This window comes from Malus sylvestris, chromosome 13, assembly GCF_916048215.2.
Source record: "Malus sylvestris chromosome 13, drMalSylv7.2, whole genome shotgun sequence".
Classification (NCBI taxonomy): Eukaryota; Viridiplantae; Streptophyta; class Magnoliopsida; order Rosales; family Rosaceae; genus Malus; species Malus sylvestris.
In genome coordinates this window covers 20369278-20385076 of record NC_062272.1, presented here as the reverse complement: position 1 = coordinate 20385076, position 15799 = coordinate 20369278, and the positions used below count along the sequence as shown (strand labels likewise).

The 15799-nt window shown below is 41.4% G+C and overlaps 1 pseudogene; it reads right to left on the bottom strand.

The window, feature by feature from the left end:
• Positions 1 to 3110: 3110 nt before the first annotated feature.
• On the bottom strand, positions 3111 to 14947 carry LOC126595337 (pentatricopeptide repeat-containing protein At1g80550, mitochondrial-like; annotated as a pseudogene).
• Between the last annotated feature and the right edge of the window lie 852 nt (positions 14948 to 15799).

Sequence of the window (15799 nt, the reverse complement as noted above, 5' to 3'; positions counted from 1 at the left end):
GAATATGTCCTGTTAACTCATCCATTATCAACGCAAAAAGGTAAGGACTTAAGGATGAGCCTTGATGTAATCCTACAGTTATGGGAAAGCTTTCGGTTTGTCCTTCATGAGTTCTTACGGCAGTCTTTGCTCCTTCATACATATCCTTTATAGCTTGTATATATGCTACTCGTACTCCTTTCTTCTCTAAAATCCTCCAAAGAATGTCTCTTGGGACCCTATCATACGCTTTTTCCAAATCTATAAAGATCATGTGTAAATCCTTTTTCCCATCTCTATATCTTTCCATCAATCTTCGTAAAAGATAGATTGCCTCCATGGTTGAGCGCCCTGGCATGAACCCGAATTGGTTGTCCGAAACCCGTGTCTCTTGCCTCAATTTATGCTCAATGACTCTCTCCCAGAGCTTCATTGTATGACTCATTAGCTTAATACCCTTATAGTTCATGCAATTTTGTACGTCGCCCTTATTCTTGTAAATAGGCACCAAAGTGCTCGTTCGCCACTCATTTGGCATCTTCTTCGTTTTCAAAATCCTATTGAAAAGGTCAATGAGCCATGTTATACCTGTCTCTCCCAAAACTTTCCACACTTCGATCGGTATATCGTCTGGGCCCACTGCTTTTCTATGCTTCATCTTCTTCAAAGCTACAACCACTTCTTCCTTCCGGATTCGACGATAAAAGGAGTAGTTTCTACACTCTTCTGAGTTACTCAAGTCCCCTAAAGAAGCACTCCTTTCATGTCTTTCATTGAAAAGATTATGAAAATAACCTCTCCATCTGTCTTTGACCGCGTTCTCTGTAGCAAGAACCTTTCCATCCTCATCCTTGATGCACCTCACTTGGTTTAGGTCCCTTGTCTTTTTTTCCCTTGCTCTAGCTAGTTTATAGATATCCAACTCTCTTTCTTTGGTATCTAGTCGCTTATACATATCGTCATAAGCCGCTAACTTAGCTTCTCTCACAGCTTTTTTCGCCTCTTGCTTCGCTTTTCTATACCTTTCACCATTTTCATCGGTCATATCCTTGTAAAAGGCTCTACAACATTCCTTCTTAGCCTTCACCTTTGTTTGTACCTCCTCATTCCACCACCAAGATTCCTTTTGGTGTGGAGCAAAACCCTTGGACTCTCCTAATACCTCTTTTGCTACTTTTCGGATACAACTAGCCATGGAATCCCACATTTGGCTAGCTTCCCCCTCTCTATCCCACACACACGGGTGATTACTTTCTCTTTGAAAATGGCTTGTTTTTCTTCTTTTAGATTCCACCATCTAGTCCTTGGGCACTTCCAAGTCTTGTTCTTTTTTCTCACTCTTTTGATATATACATCCATCACCAACAAGCGATGTTGATTAGCCAAGCTCTCTCCCGGTATAACTTTGCAATCCTTACAAGTTATACGATCCCCTTTCCTCATTAGAAGAAAATCTATTTGTGTTTTTGACGACCCACTCTTGTAAGTGATCACATGTTCTTCTCTCTTCTTAAAGAAGGTGTTGGCTAAGAAAAGATCATATGCCATTGCAAAATCCAAGATAGCTTCCCCATCCTCATTTCTCTCCCCAAAACCATGGCCACCATGAAAACCTCCATAGTTGCCTGTCTCCCTGCCCACGTGTCCATTTAAATCTCCTCCTATAAATAGATTTCTCCTTCAAACTCGTATCCAACCCTACTTGAGGTGCGTACGCACTAATCACATTGATAAGTTCTTGTCCTATTACAATCTTGATTGCCATGATTCTATCTCCTACCCTCTTGACATCTACAACATCTTGTGTCAAGGTCTTGTCCACGATGATGCCAACACCGTTTCTCGTTCTATTTGTGCCCGAATACCAAAGTTTAAACCCTGAGTTTTCTAGATCCTTTGCCTTACGACCAACCCACTTAGTTTCTTGTAGGCACATAATATTTATCCTTCTCCTCACCATAACTTCCACTACTTCCATAGATTTTCCCGTTAAGGTTCCTATATTCCACGTTCCTAAACGCATTTTGCTCTTTTGAACTCTACCCTTCTGTCCTAGCTTCTTCACCCTCCCCCATCTAATAGGATCAAAGTACTTCTTTTGTGTGTCCCGTGTAAAGTTGATAGGAGCATATGCTCCCAAACAACTTTGAGTGGAGTCGTTCGAAAAGAAGTTTCTATGGCCCCCTTGCTCATTTAACACTGCATCCGGGTGCCAATGGAGATACAGCGACCCTTGCTCATTTATCACTGTGCTCGGGCCACACAGCGCGCCACTTACGGGTGACGCCCTAGCTTTAGCGCGATTTCGTTCTGGATTCATTTTCATAAGGATTCGACGTAACCATGGAGTGCCGGCTGTCGACTACCTGACGCCCTCCCCCTCCTCCTTTATCCGGGCTTGGGACCGGCAATGTAAGATAAACTTACACAGGCAGAGTTAGGGTAGCACCAACATTCATAGAAATTTCAGCAATGCTTTCCGCCACTACCACAATAAACTCTGACACTTTGGAGGTCGAGGACTCAATACATATACCTTTATGGGAAAGATGAAACATCATCGACCACACCAGTCCCCGAAATTACATCACCATTAAAAAAATCTTTGCTTGCCTGCATTTCAAGCTGCTATGAACCATGAAGGGGAAGGATTATGGCATCAATGCAAAACTCTTCTTCCAGGATTCCAACTCTTTCTTCTCACTTGTGTATATGTTTTATTAAAAGCATTGTCTGGAAGGAGTGTGGACAGCCAATGCAGTTAACAGCTTCAATGCAAAGCAGTAGTCTCAGGTACATTGGATGTATGCAATGTCCTTGATCAAAAAGGTTTTCAACATTTAGTTTGCTTATGAGCAGGAAATAGGTGTCCGCTCTATAACAAGCCCAGCACAAAAGGTCATCAAGTGATCTGCAGTTATCTGTGAACCTTATATACCATATCATTCAGTACATAGTGCGTTATTCAGATGGTATGCCCTTACTACTATTTTCTTTTCAACAGAAAGGATGTAGGTGGAAATGGTCATGCATTCCAGATACGGGTGTCGGTAATTTAGAAGCTGTACAAATCATCTTTCAACTACCCATCATCACTGCTCACCATTTTCGTTCCCAACTCCTTACTTGGCTTAGCTAGCTGAAAGACCCCTTCCTAGCATCTCTTCCTCATACTGCCGAACCGTGTCTAACATTCCTTTCTCCACCAGAGCATCGATTAAAGCATTGCAAGCAGACCCAGCAGGACTACACCCCAAGTGTTTCCATCCTATTCCATAAGAGACACATTGGTCTCAAGAATCCCCATATCCCAAACTTCTTCATAAGCATCACGAAAGTGTACATCCTTGGCTGAACCCTGTAAACGTGAGTTATTAAAATAAGTATGTAAATATATTGTAAATATTAGGAGTCCTTTATTTGGAAGGATTTATAGTTATGTCCTTTATTCATTATTGTTTCCATATAGAACAAGGATTGTATATGTATATATTTCAAGGAAGTAATACAATGAAAAATTATCCCGTAAAATTCTATTTGGCATCCGAGCCTAGGTTGCCGTAACCCTAAAATATTTTTCTTCCGCTGCTGTGCACAGCCGACTATTTTTTTCTGCAATTCCCTTGCAGAACATCAGGCTGCGTGTGTGTGTGTGTGTGAGATATTACCGTGTGTGAGTAGGAGTATTGCTGTGTCAAAGTATCCCCGTGGATGTGCTGATCTGCTGTGTAGTTTCTTGTAAGACAGAATGGCGTCTTTGGAGGATAACGGGATTTTGAAATTGGAGGGAAGTGTTTGTAACCCAACCAATAATCTAGTATTGAATCTTGTTGTTATTCAGAATGATGCGTTTGCTGTACCAAACACCATGAAGCTAAATGGATCGAATTATCCTTTTTGGTTGAAAGTTTTAGAGATGCACATCGCTGGATGCGATACGAAAGGCTTTGTGACAGGGAGTACCAAAGAGCCTGCTAAGTATGAGACGTGGGAGACAATGAATGCAATAGTAAAAGGGTGGTTGATCAATTCCATGGAACTCACTATCATGGGATTTTTTATTCACCTGCGTACTGGTAAAGAAGTTTGGGAAGAGGTGGCTCAGACCTACTATGATGGTTCGGATATTTTTCAAATTTATGAATTGAAGGTTAAATCTTTCATACTCTGTCAAGAGGGTCGGTCGGTTGGTATGTATTACGCTGACCTCAAGTCCGTTTAGCAGGAGTTAGATCAAAGAAGACCAATCAAGATAGAGTGTGCTACAGATCTCAAGACCCTTCGAGAAGAAATTCAAATTGATCGTGTGTATGCTTTTTTGGCAAGTTTGGATGATATCTTTGATAAAGTACGTAGTGATATTCTATGTACTTTGTTTATACCATATTTAGGGCATCGTATTTAGATTTCGTACAAATACTTGGGGACTTAAATGTAATTATGTGATAAAGGAAGGGGCAAATATGTAATAAGTGAGGAGTCCTTATTCTATAAAAAGACCCCTCACCCTCACAATTAGGGGAGGCCTCACTCTTACCCTCAGAGGCCATTTCTTAGGCCATGGGAAGAGTTCTCTCACCCTCAGAAGCTTTCTCCCTCACTCCCCTCACTTCTCAGAGAAATACAATAATCAGTGTGGACGTAGCCCAAACATTGGGGTGAACCACGATACATCTTGTGTTATTTACTTTCTTGCAGATTCACGGTCAGATTTACGTTGTTCCAAGACCCCTCCGGTTATTTGCATCAACATTTAGCGCCGTCTGTGGGAAACGATACAAAAAGTTATGTCAGTTCTCTCTCAATTTTTCACCTCCGCCATGAATCTGCAAAAACCCACACAAAGACACAGACACAGAACTCTTTCTCTCTCTCTCAAACTTCGAATTTACAAAGCTGTTGCCATCTTTTCAATCTGTGATATGAACCACTGCTATGCCCATAACGGAGGATACTACCATGACAGCCCACGAAGTTGAGGCCCATATCCATCTAGTCAGTCGTAGGCTTTCCCTCTGATGTCGACGGGGTCAAAGTCGAAGGAAGGATAATCAAATCTATCATTCAATCCACCATCAGAGGAGGAGAAACCACTACCACCTCTGCATTAAGAAGAGCTGCGACAGCTGTTTGCCCCAAAGATCTCCCAACTGCGAGTGCCTCAGTATTTCGTTGAAGATGTTACAGCTCATTTTCTTCGTTTTCCCCTTCCATAGCTGCTGCTCCTCCTCTGCCTCTGCTTAGTTGTCATTCTCTTCGACGTAGTCTTCACCATCGCTTGCTTCCATAGCTACGTCCGCTGCTTCTTCCACCGCAGTCGCCATCAACGACATCGTCGTAACCATCGCTCTCTCACCTCCCTCCTCGATGCCATCCACCCAGGTCCCGAGATCCTTACACCAAGCCCGATCTTGAAACTAAAACCACGGCGCTGGTTTATGCTCCATCTGTGTCTCTAATAGGGAGTCAGGTTCAGCCCGGTTTAAGAAACCCCGGAGCTTCGCCGTGAGTCTGAAAGGAAACCCCAGATCGAGCCTCTTAATCATCGCCTCAGTCGTCATCGCACTCGTCCTCACAGTATGCTACCTTCTCATTTCCACGTGAATCTGGAGAAATTGTGGTACGAAACCGTACGAGATTGTCATCGACGGCGGGAGTACAGGGCGTCAGATCCATGTATTCAAGTACATAGTCGACGGCGGTAATGGTGCCACATTTGATTTTGAAAATGATGGGTTGGTGTCGATGCGGGTCAATCCTGGGCTCTCGGCGTATGCAGAGGATCCGGAATCGGCATGTGTGTTGCTGCAGGAGCCTGTGGAGAGTGGGAAAGGGAGGATTCCAAAGGAGCACTGGGCGGATACGTAGATTAGGCTTATGGCTATGGAGAGGCTTCGATTCCTTGACTTGGGTGGCCAGAATCAGATTTTGAAAGGCCCATAAACTCGATTTTTTTTTCGTCTTCTGCTTCAAAAGCCGTCTGTTGGTGACTCTTTCTAGTAGGCACTGTCCAGTTGGATTTTTTATGCTCAAGAAGCAACAGACCTCCCTCAGGTCCCTCAGCTTCACTTACACCATTCGATTTGCCACCGTCCGTACATCAGCAAACACCATGAAGCAGCTCACCCGCCGTCTGTCCCACGTCTCCCTTCCCATTCTCCGACCAGTTCTTGAAGCCGAGAATAGATACAAGGCGAAGCTAAGATCGCAACTCGACTCAAGAGAAATCCTGCTCTAGAGACCTTGAGAGGCTGAGACTGCGATGGAGTATTCGATCAAATCTCAAGAAGACCTTCGACTTCTCTCTCTAAAAATGCAGCAGTGCATTGTGTTATTGGCATGATACATGAGTTAAACTGCTTATCAAGCCCATCATTCTGAGTTGCTCGAAGATTTTGGGTCATTGGAGCACTAAATTTTACAGCCACCAGGATGTACGCATGGCAGCCAACACACCAGATCCCATGAACTGGAAGACATGTGGATCAGATGGTTACAGAAGCAGAGGATTACTTTTCCAAGTTGGGAGACAGGGGTGAGGTGGATTTAAAATATAAGCTGGAGCATCTGATTATATTGACCGCCAGCAGATGTCTTTTGGGTCATGAGTTACTTTTGTTTTTGTCGACCACATGGAAAAAGGCATACTTATGCTGCCAAGGTGCAGGCTTGTGGTGCTGCAATCAGGATGGGTTATCTTCAACAACCCACTTGGACAAAGGGGATAACTCTTCACATGTGTTACCATGCTTTGTCGCACTTATACAACAAAAAGAAAAGAAAGGCCATCAGACAGCTCCATCACCCTCACAAAAGCGAAGCAAAAAAAACAAAAGCAAAAGCAAAAGCAACGCATACTGCTTTATTGATTTTTTGAATGATGTAATTTATTTTTCCTATCTTTCGGAGACATATGTATAAACCCCCATCAGAGGGTAACTAAAAAAAAAACGGCAAAGCCCAAAATAAATGGGCTGGAATGTTGTGTAGAGGGCGAAGGCCCATAAGCCTAAAATATCTCCAACCAGGCGATCAAAAGTACGCCCAATACTTCATAATTATTCGGCAACCTACCGCTATCACCACCAACCAGGTGACCAAAAGTACGCCCAATACTCCAAAAATTATTCGGCAACCTGCCGCTATTACCACCGACCAGGTGATGAAATGTACAACCCGTACTCTAATATCATTTGGCAACTAGCCATTCATGCCACCAACCAGGTGATGAAATGTACAACCCGTACTCTCCTTCATGCCACCAACCAGGTGATCAAAAGTACGCCAAGTACTTCAAAACATACATAAGCATTACTCATGTCATTCATACATAAACATTCATGAGCATCACTCATGACAATCATACATAAACATTCATGAGCATCACTCATGTTAACATTCATAAGCATCACTCATGACAACATCCATGAGCATCACTCATGTCAATCAACATAAACATTCATGAGCATCACTCATGTCAAAAAGCTTCAAAAGCTTCATTTACAGAGCTACAGAGCTCTAGCTTCAAAAGCTTCATTTACGAGCTCTAGCTTCAAAGTTTCACTTGCAAAGATTCACCTACAAAGCTTCACCTACAAAGCTTTAGTGCAGGGTATACAAATACCGCCTCCGAACAACCGCCACTTCGGCCCATACATGGATTCAATTTGAAGTCTCCAGCCAACAGACTCTATTGACCGAAGACTTGGGGGACTACATTATGTACCATATATTGGGCCTCAACTGGGCCTCATGAAAAATACTTAGGGGACTTAGCCCATTACTTATGTATTGAGGAGCGAGCCCTTATTCTATAAAAGGGACTCCCTCACTTTCATTAGAGAGCACCCATTGTTCATGTATTGAGGAGCGATCCCTTATTTTATAAAAGGGACTCCCTCACCATCATTAGAGAGCAACGTCGCCAGTTAAGCAACCGCCTCGCCGCGAGCATCACTCCTAACCCATTATTTATGTACCGAGGAGCGAGCCCTTATTTTATAAAAGGGACTCCCTCACCATCATTAGAGAGCATCAACTCTAGCCCATCATTCATGTATTGAGGAGTGAGCCCTTATTCTATAAAAATGACTCTCTCACCTTTAAACGCCACAAAGCCGAGCCAACCAAGGCAACATAAGCCACGAGCCTCGCAGCCTCACAGCATGTGCTATTTCTAGTCGAGCATCTTTTCAAGATTGAGCATTGCTTCACATCGAGCATCAGTTCAAGACACCATATAGTTACTTCGGCCCACACATGGACTGAATTTCAACTCTCCAGCCAAAATACTCTCTTGATTGAAGACTTGGGGACTACTGTTTATACCATATTTAGGGCCTCATATTTAGATCTCGTACAAATACTCAAGGGACTTAAATGTAATTATGTGATAAAGGAAGGGGCAAATATGTAATAAGTAAAGAGTCTTTATTCTATAAAAGGACCCTTCACCCTCACAATTAGGGGAGGCTCATTCTCATCCTCAGAGGCCAATTCCTAGGCCCTCTCACCCCTTCTTAAAGCTCTCACTCTCAGAGCTCTCTTGCCCTCAAATAAATACATAATCAGTGTGGATGTAGCCCAAACCTTAGGGTGAACCACGATACATCTTGTGTTATTTACATATCAATCATACATAAACATTCATGAGCATCACTCATGTCAACATGCATAAGCATAACTCATGTCAACATCCATGAGCATCACTCATGTCAATCAACAAAAACATTCATAAGCATCACTTATGTCAATCAACTTCAAAAGCTTCACTTATAAAAGCTCTAGCTTCGAAAGCTTCATTTACACAGCTCTAGCTTCAAAAGCTTCATTTACAAAAGCTCTAGCTTCAAAAGCTTCATTTACAAAGCTCTAGCTTCAAAAGCTTCATTTACAAAGCTCCAGCTTCAAAGCTTCATTTACAAAGCTCCAGCTTCAAAGCTTCACTTACAAAGCTTTACCTACAAAGCTTCAGTGCATGGTATACAAATACCGCCTCCGAACAATCGCCACTTCAGCCCATACATGGATTCAATTTAAAGTCTCCAGCCAACAGACTCTATTGACCGAAGACTTGGGGGACTACATTATGTACCATATATCGGGCCTCAACTGGGCCTCATGAAAAATACTTGGGGGACTTTAGCCCATCATTCATGTATTGAGGAACAAACCCTTATTCTATAAAAGGGACTCCCTCACCACCATTAGAGAGCATCAACTCTAGCCCGTATTTATGTATTGAGGAGCGGACCCTTATTCTATAAAAGGGACTCCCTCACCATCATTAGAGAGCATCGCCGCCTACTGAGCAACCGCCTCGCCGCGAGCATCAACTCTAGCCTATATTTATGTATTGAGGAGCGAGCCCTTATTTTATAAAAGGGACTCCCTCACCTTCATTAGAGAGCATCGCCGCCAACTGAGCAACCGTATCGCCACGAGCATCACTCCTAACCCATTATTCATGTACTGAGGAGCGAGCCCTTATTTTATAAAAGGGACTCCCTCACCATCATTAGAAAGCATCAACTCTAGCACATCACTCATGTATTGAGGAGCGAGCCTTTATTCTATAAAAAGGACTCCCTCACATTCAACGCCACAAGCCAAGCCAACCAAGGCAACATAAGCCACGAGCCGAGCAGCCTCGCAGCATGTGCTACTTCTAGTTGAGCATCATTTTAGATTGAGCACCGCCTCATATCGAACATCAGTTCAAGACAACATCTAGTTACTTCGGCCCACACATGGACTGAATTTCAAGTCTCCAGCCAAAAGACTTTCTTGACTGAAAACTTGGGGGACTACTGTTTATACCATATTTAGGGCCTTGTATTTAGATCTCGTACAAATACTCAGGGACTTAAATGTAATTATGTGATAAAAGAATGGGCAAATATGTAATAAGTGAGGGGTCCTTATTCTATAAAAGGGCCCCTCACCTTCACAATTAGAGAAGGCCTCACTCTCACCCTCAAAGGCCATTTCTTAGGCCATGGGAAGAGTTCTCTCACCCTCAGAAACTCTCTCCCTCACTCCCCTCACTTATCAGAGAAATAAAATAATCAGTGTGGACGTAGCCCAAACATTGGGGTGAACCACGATACATCTTGTGTTATTTACTTTCTTGCAGATTCACGGTCAGATTTACGTTGTTCCAAGACCCCTCCGGTTTTGTGCATCAACATACTTAACCCTTACCATCTGTTGAGGAGGTGTTTTCTGATGTTTGGCATGAAGCACAACGACATGCCACTATGATGGGTGGGAGTAACAACCAAGGAGGGCTGCTGTCCATGGCCATAGTTTTTCGGCCAACTGCTACCTTTCGTCCTAATAATCCTTCTAATCACTCTTTAAATTCTCATGCCTTTACCCGAGAAAATAAAGATGATTTAAAGTGTACTTTATGTGGACAAACCCATCATACTGAGGATACATGTTTTGCCAAGCATGGGGTACCTGATTGGTTTCCAAAATTGAAGAAGAAGTTGTGTGCAAAGAAGCGTGTGAGTGTGGGAAATAATGGAGGTTATGCCTCCTTAGCTACTGCTCTACCAAAAGCTAAGGAGGCCAAGACTACCTCCATTGACCCAAGTCAAACTTTGTTGACTCGTCCTACCCATGGTGACTCGTCCTCCACCGCGGATACTGTAGGGCATGTTTTTTTGGCCTCCAATACTGAGCATCATACAGGTTGGATTCTGGACTCTGGTGGAACGAATCATATGACATACGATAATAATATGTTTCAATGTATGACAACATCTCACAGGAATATATTGCAACTGCTAATGGTACTCGTGCACCTGTTGTTGGTGTTGTTGTCGTGTATCTCACAGTTTTTCTCCCTTTACACCGATGTTTACTTGTTCCATCTTTATCACATCATTTACTTTCCATACCACAAGTTACTGAACAATTAGATTGTCTTGTTCTAATGTATCCGTCCTTTTGTCTACTTCAGGATATTCAAACCAAGGAGATAATTGGGAGAGAGGGGTTGTACTATATGGATGATGTCGTTCCTGGTAGAGCTCATGCAGTCCGAGTGTTCTGTGATAGTAATTTACAAGAAGTATGGTTATTGCATTGTCGATTAGGCCATGCATCTTTTAGATATTTAAGACTTATGTTGCCTAGTTTATTTAGTGGAATAAATGAATCAGACTTACATTGTGAAGTATGTATTCTTGTTAAAAGCCATTGTGCTTCATTTCCGCCTAATATGAATAAAAAACCTCTTCCTTTTAATCTTGTACATTCCGATATTTGGGCGCCTTCTCCAGTTGCTACTTCTTAAGGATTTAGGTGGTTTGTTACATTTGTTGATGATTGCACTACTATGACATGGCTTTATGTGTTGAAAAATAAAAGTGATGTTAGTGCAATATTTTGGTCATTTGCTCAGATGATTCAACGCAATATTCTTCAGTTATTAAAGTGTTACATTCTGATAATGGAGGAGAATACATCAATTTTTTAGTTGTCAGAGTTTCTCCGTGATTAAGGGATTCTCCATGAAACCACGTGTCTGCATACCCCACAACAAAATGGGGTTGCAAAGCGTAAAAATTGCCACATTTTGGAAACAGCACGTGCCTTGCTCCTTGGGGCCTCGGTTCCTTAACGTTTTTTGCCTAAAACTGTTACCTATGCTTTGTATGTCATTAATCGTATGCCTTCTCGGAGGGTTGGGTTTCAAACACCTCTTCAAGTCCTCACTCAACATGCTCTAGTGGTATCAAGTAATACTCTCACCCTTCGAGTATTTGGTTGTGTGGCTTATGTTCCTATTCAAAAAATACATCGTAGTAAATTGGATCCGTGAGCACTACGGTGTGTCTTTGTGGGCTTCTCGTCTCACCAAAAAGGGTATAAATGTTACCTTCCTGAGACTCAACATATGTATGTAACTATGGATGTGACCTTCTCTGAAACGAAATATTTCTACACTTCCGTACCTTCAACTTCAAATCACCAAGGGGAAAACACTGTTGGTAATCTGAGTTGGTTGGTTGGTGCCGAATGTACAGTGGGTATCGAGTGTATAAACCATTCGGCCGGAGGTGCCATGGCTGATGTTCGGCCGATTCTGACTGAACCTATATGAGAGTCTCAGCCAGCTACTGCCGAGAACAACCTTGTTGTTCAGCAGCCCTTTGCCGAGCCCAATACACCCTCTCTCTCTAGTTCTGAAATGTTGCTCAATACATCCTATCTGAATATGCTTGAGGTAAGTATCGTAGAATGATTGTGTAACTAATCCGAGTAATAATGTGAGTACTTATAAATTGCCACCAAGACAAAATCGAGGTGGGCCTTCTAATAGGTTTTCTCCTAAAGGGAAGGTAAAGTATCTGATAGCCAACTATGTATCATGCAATAAGCTTGCACCAGAGTGTCAGACATTGGTGAGTAATATGGAGTCTATTCAGGTACCAACTCGAGTGGAGGAAGCTTTAAAAGATCCAAAGTGGGCAAAAGCAATGGATGAGGAGATGTTGGCATTGCAGAAAAATAATACTTAGGAGGTGATGATGCTACCCGTAGGAAAGAAGGTAGTGGGATGTTAGTGGGTATTTATAGTTAAATATAAGGTTGATGGAACATTAGACAGATACAAAGCAAGGTTGGTGGCTAAAGGGTATACCTAAACATATGGGGTGGATTACCAGGGGACTTTCTCCCCAGTTGCCAAGATGAATACGGTACGTGTTCTTATCTCTTTAGCTGCAAATATGGATTGGCCATTAAAACAGTTTGATGTGAAAAATGTGTTTCTCCATGGGAATTTGGAGGAAGAAGTGTATATGGATTTTCCATCTGGCTATAGCAATGGTGGGAACACTGGAGTATGTCAGTTGCATAAGTCACTCTATCGACTTAAGCAATAGCCTCGTGCATGGTTTGATAGATTTACTCAAGTCATGAAAAGGAATGGATATTGTCAGAGTCATTCTAATCATACTTTATTTGTGATGCGTAGACAGAGTAAAGTGACAACCTTAATTATCTATGTAGATGACATGATTATAATAGGAGACGGCGTTGACAAGATGTCCAAGTTGCAAGGAAACCTTGCGGCCGAATTCGAGATGAAGGACTTAGGCGATTTGAAGTATTTTCTGGGAGTTGAAGTTGCTCAGTCGTCCTTCTTGTCTCAACGTAAGTATGTACTGGATTTATTAAAAGAAACTGGTATGTTGGGGTGTAAGCCAGTAGAGACCCCTATTGTTGAGAAGCATTATTTGTGTTTGGATCTGAATCAGAAACCGGTTGATAAAGGTAGATATCAGAGGCTTGTAGGGAGACTAATTTATTTGGCTCATACTCGTCCTGATATTGCCTATGCTGTGAGTGTTGTGAGTCAGTTCATGCATTCACCGAGTGTGGATCATATGGATGATGTTATGCATATCTTGGCATACTTGAAGTCAGCACCTGGAAAATGAGTCTTGTATGGAAATAGGGGCATTTGAGGATTGAAGGGTTTACTGATGCAAATTAGGCAGGTGATGTAACTTATAGACGGTCGAAGTCTCGACACTTTACCTTTGTTTGAGGGAATTTGGTGACATGGCGAAGTAAAAAATAGAAGGTGGTGTCACGATCTTTAGCTGAGAGGTATGGCTCAAGGAATCTGTGAAATCCTTTGGCTACGGAAACTTATTTGGGGACTTGGGTTTAAGCCGAAAAATACCATGAAGTTGTATTGTGATAACAAGTCAGCAAGAGATATAGCTAATAATCCAGTACATCATGATAAAACGAAGCATGTAGAGGTTGATCAACATTTTATCAAAGATAAGCTTGAAAAGAAGATTGTATCAATACCGTTTGTGGATTCAGATGAGCAACTTGTGGATGTTCTTACTCATGCAGTGTGTAGTCGAAAGTTTGATGACTCACTTGTCAAGTTGGACATGCGTGATATCTATGCACCAACTTGAGGGGGATTGTAAATGTGAGTTATTAAAAATAAGTATGTAAATATATTGTAAATATTAGGAGTCCTTTATTAGGAAGGATTTATAGTTGTGTCCTTTATTGAATATTGTTTCCATATAGAACAAGGATTGTATATGTATATATTTCAAGGAAGTAATACAATGAAAAATTATCCCGTAAAATTTTATTAACCCTACTTTCAATCATCCTATCAAACAATCTAAGAATCTCATTTGGCTTTTCTAGATGCTTAAAAATGCACTGATACTTGATCACATCTGGCACACAACCCAACTTCGGCATTTGATAAAGCCCTGAGAATGCCTCCTTACATCTCCCATTCTCGCGCAAAAGCTTCACAACTGTATTATACGTCCCAACATTGGGTTCGCACCCAATTCCTTCATCTCCCTCAACAGTCGATCTGAAAAATTAACATCGTCAGAGAGACCAATGGCACGAATAATTGTATTACACGTCACCACATCCAGTTTGATCCCTTTACTCTTCATCTCCTTATACAACTTCACAGCCTTCCACGACTTTCCACTCTTGCACAATATATCCAAAGAGAAATTGTGTTTTGCTGGGTTTGTTGGGTATGCTAATGTGTATACTAGGCTAACTTTTAAATTTAAAATTTTTCTAATTTTTTAATATCCATGGGCTTTGCGGTGCCAAGTTATTGTCCACGGGGGTTTCACGTCACATGTTAACAGCTATTTTAACTGAAGGTTTAACGGATGTATGAAAGTATCTTAGAATTATCACTTTAGGGCTCCACGTCGCAAGTTAACAGCTATTTTAACAGAAAGCTTAACGGATATATGAAAGTGTCTCAGAATTATCACTCTAGGTATCATATTGGGGTGAATAAACTTTATGTATGAAATGTTGAAAATCAATCAACTTAAGACCATCTCCAACCGAAAGGGCTAAACATAGCCCGTCTAGAATTGTAGCCCTGCAAAATATTATTTTTAAATGAATAGTATCAGGTCATACTCGTTACCATCTCCAATCGAAGGGGCTATTTAGCCCCCTCAACAATGTATTAGTTTTAAGTTTATACTTTAAATTTATTAGTTAATTTAATTAAACTACCTTTGGATATTTTCACATCTAGCTATTGAATTTAAATCAATCATTGCAACTGAGGAGCTCGACTCCAAAAAAAGGCTAAGAATGGGCTATATTTGGCCAACCTGATGCCTCTTTAGCCAAATAATAGCCTTGTGAGTTCCATAGAATTATAGCCTAGTCTTCAGTTGGAGATGAGTTTCTAGGTAAATCAGGTCATTTTTTGGTTTTTAGACATTTAGCCCTCTCAATTGGAGATTGCCTAAAAGTAGTAAACTGAGAATTACCCAAAAAAATAAGTGAAAGTGTGGAAACTAGGACAACTTTCACCTCAAAAAAGGAAGGATAATTTGTGGTAGACTCGCAAATGGTACTTTACCCAAGTAATGAAAATCAATTGCGGAGGTCGAAAGCATAGTGTATGACATTTAGGCTATTACAACTGATGTGGCGACTGCTTTGTTCGTTGAGAAGGCAACTGAGCGGCACATTCTGTTGCAACGTTTATTCAAAACTAGAGGTTCTTTTAGATGAGATTGCATTGATCCCGAGTTTCTTTTAACATCTCGACTGAGGATATAAACATTTCAATTAGAATTTAATAAAGTCTATCTTTTGAAAAAACAGAAGTAATGAAAATCAATTATTTATTACTTAACAATTAACCTATTAATGTTATCATTTGTGTAAAAAAAAATATATTAAATTTTTTTTTTTTTTTTAATGTTTTTAACCTTCTCTGAGAGTAAGGATAAAGGGTAAAAAACCTCTCTCTGAATTTCACAGC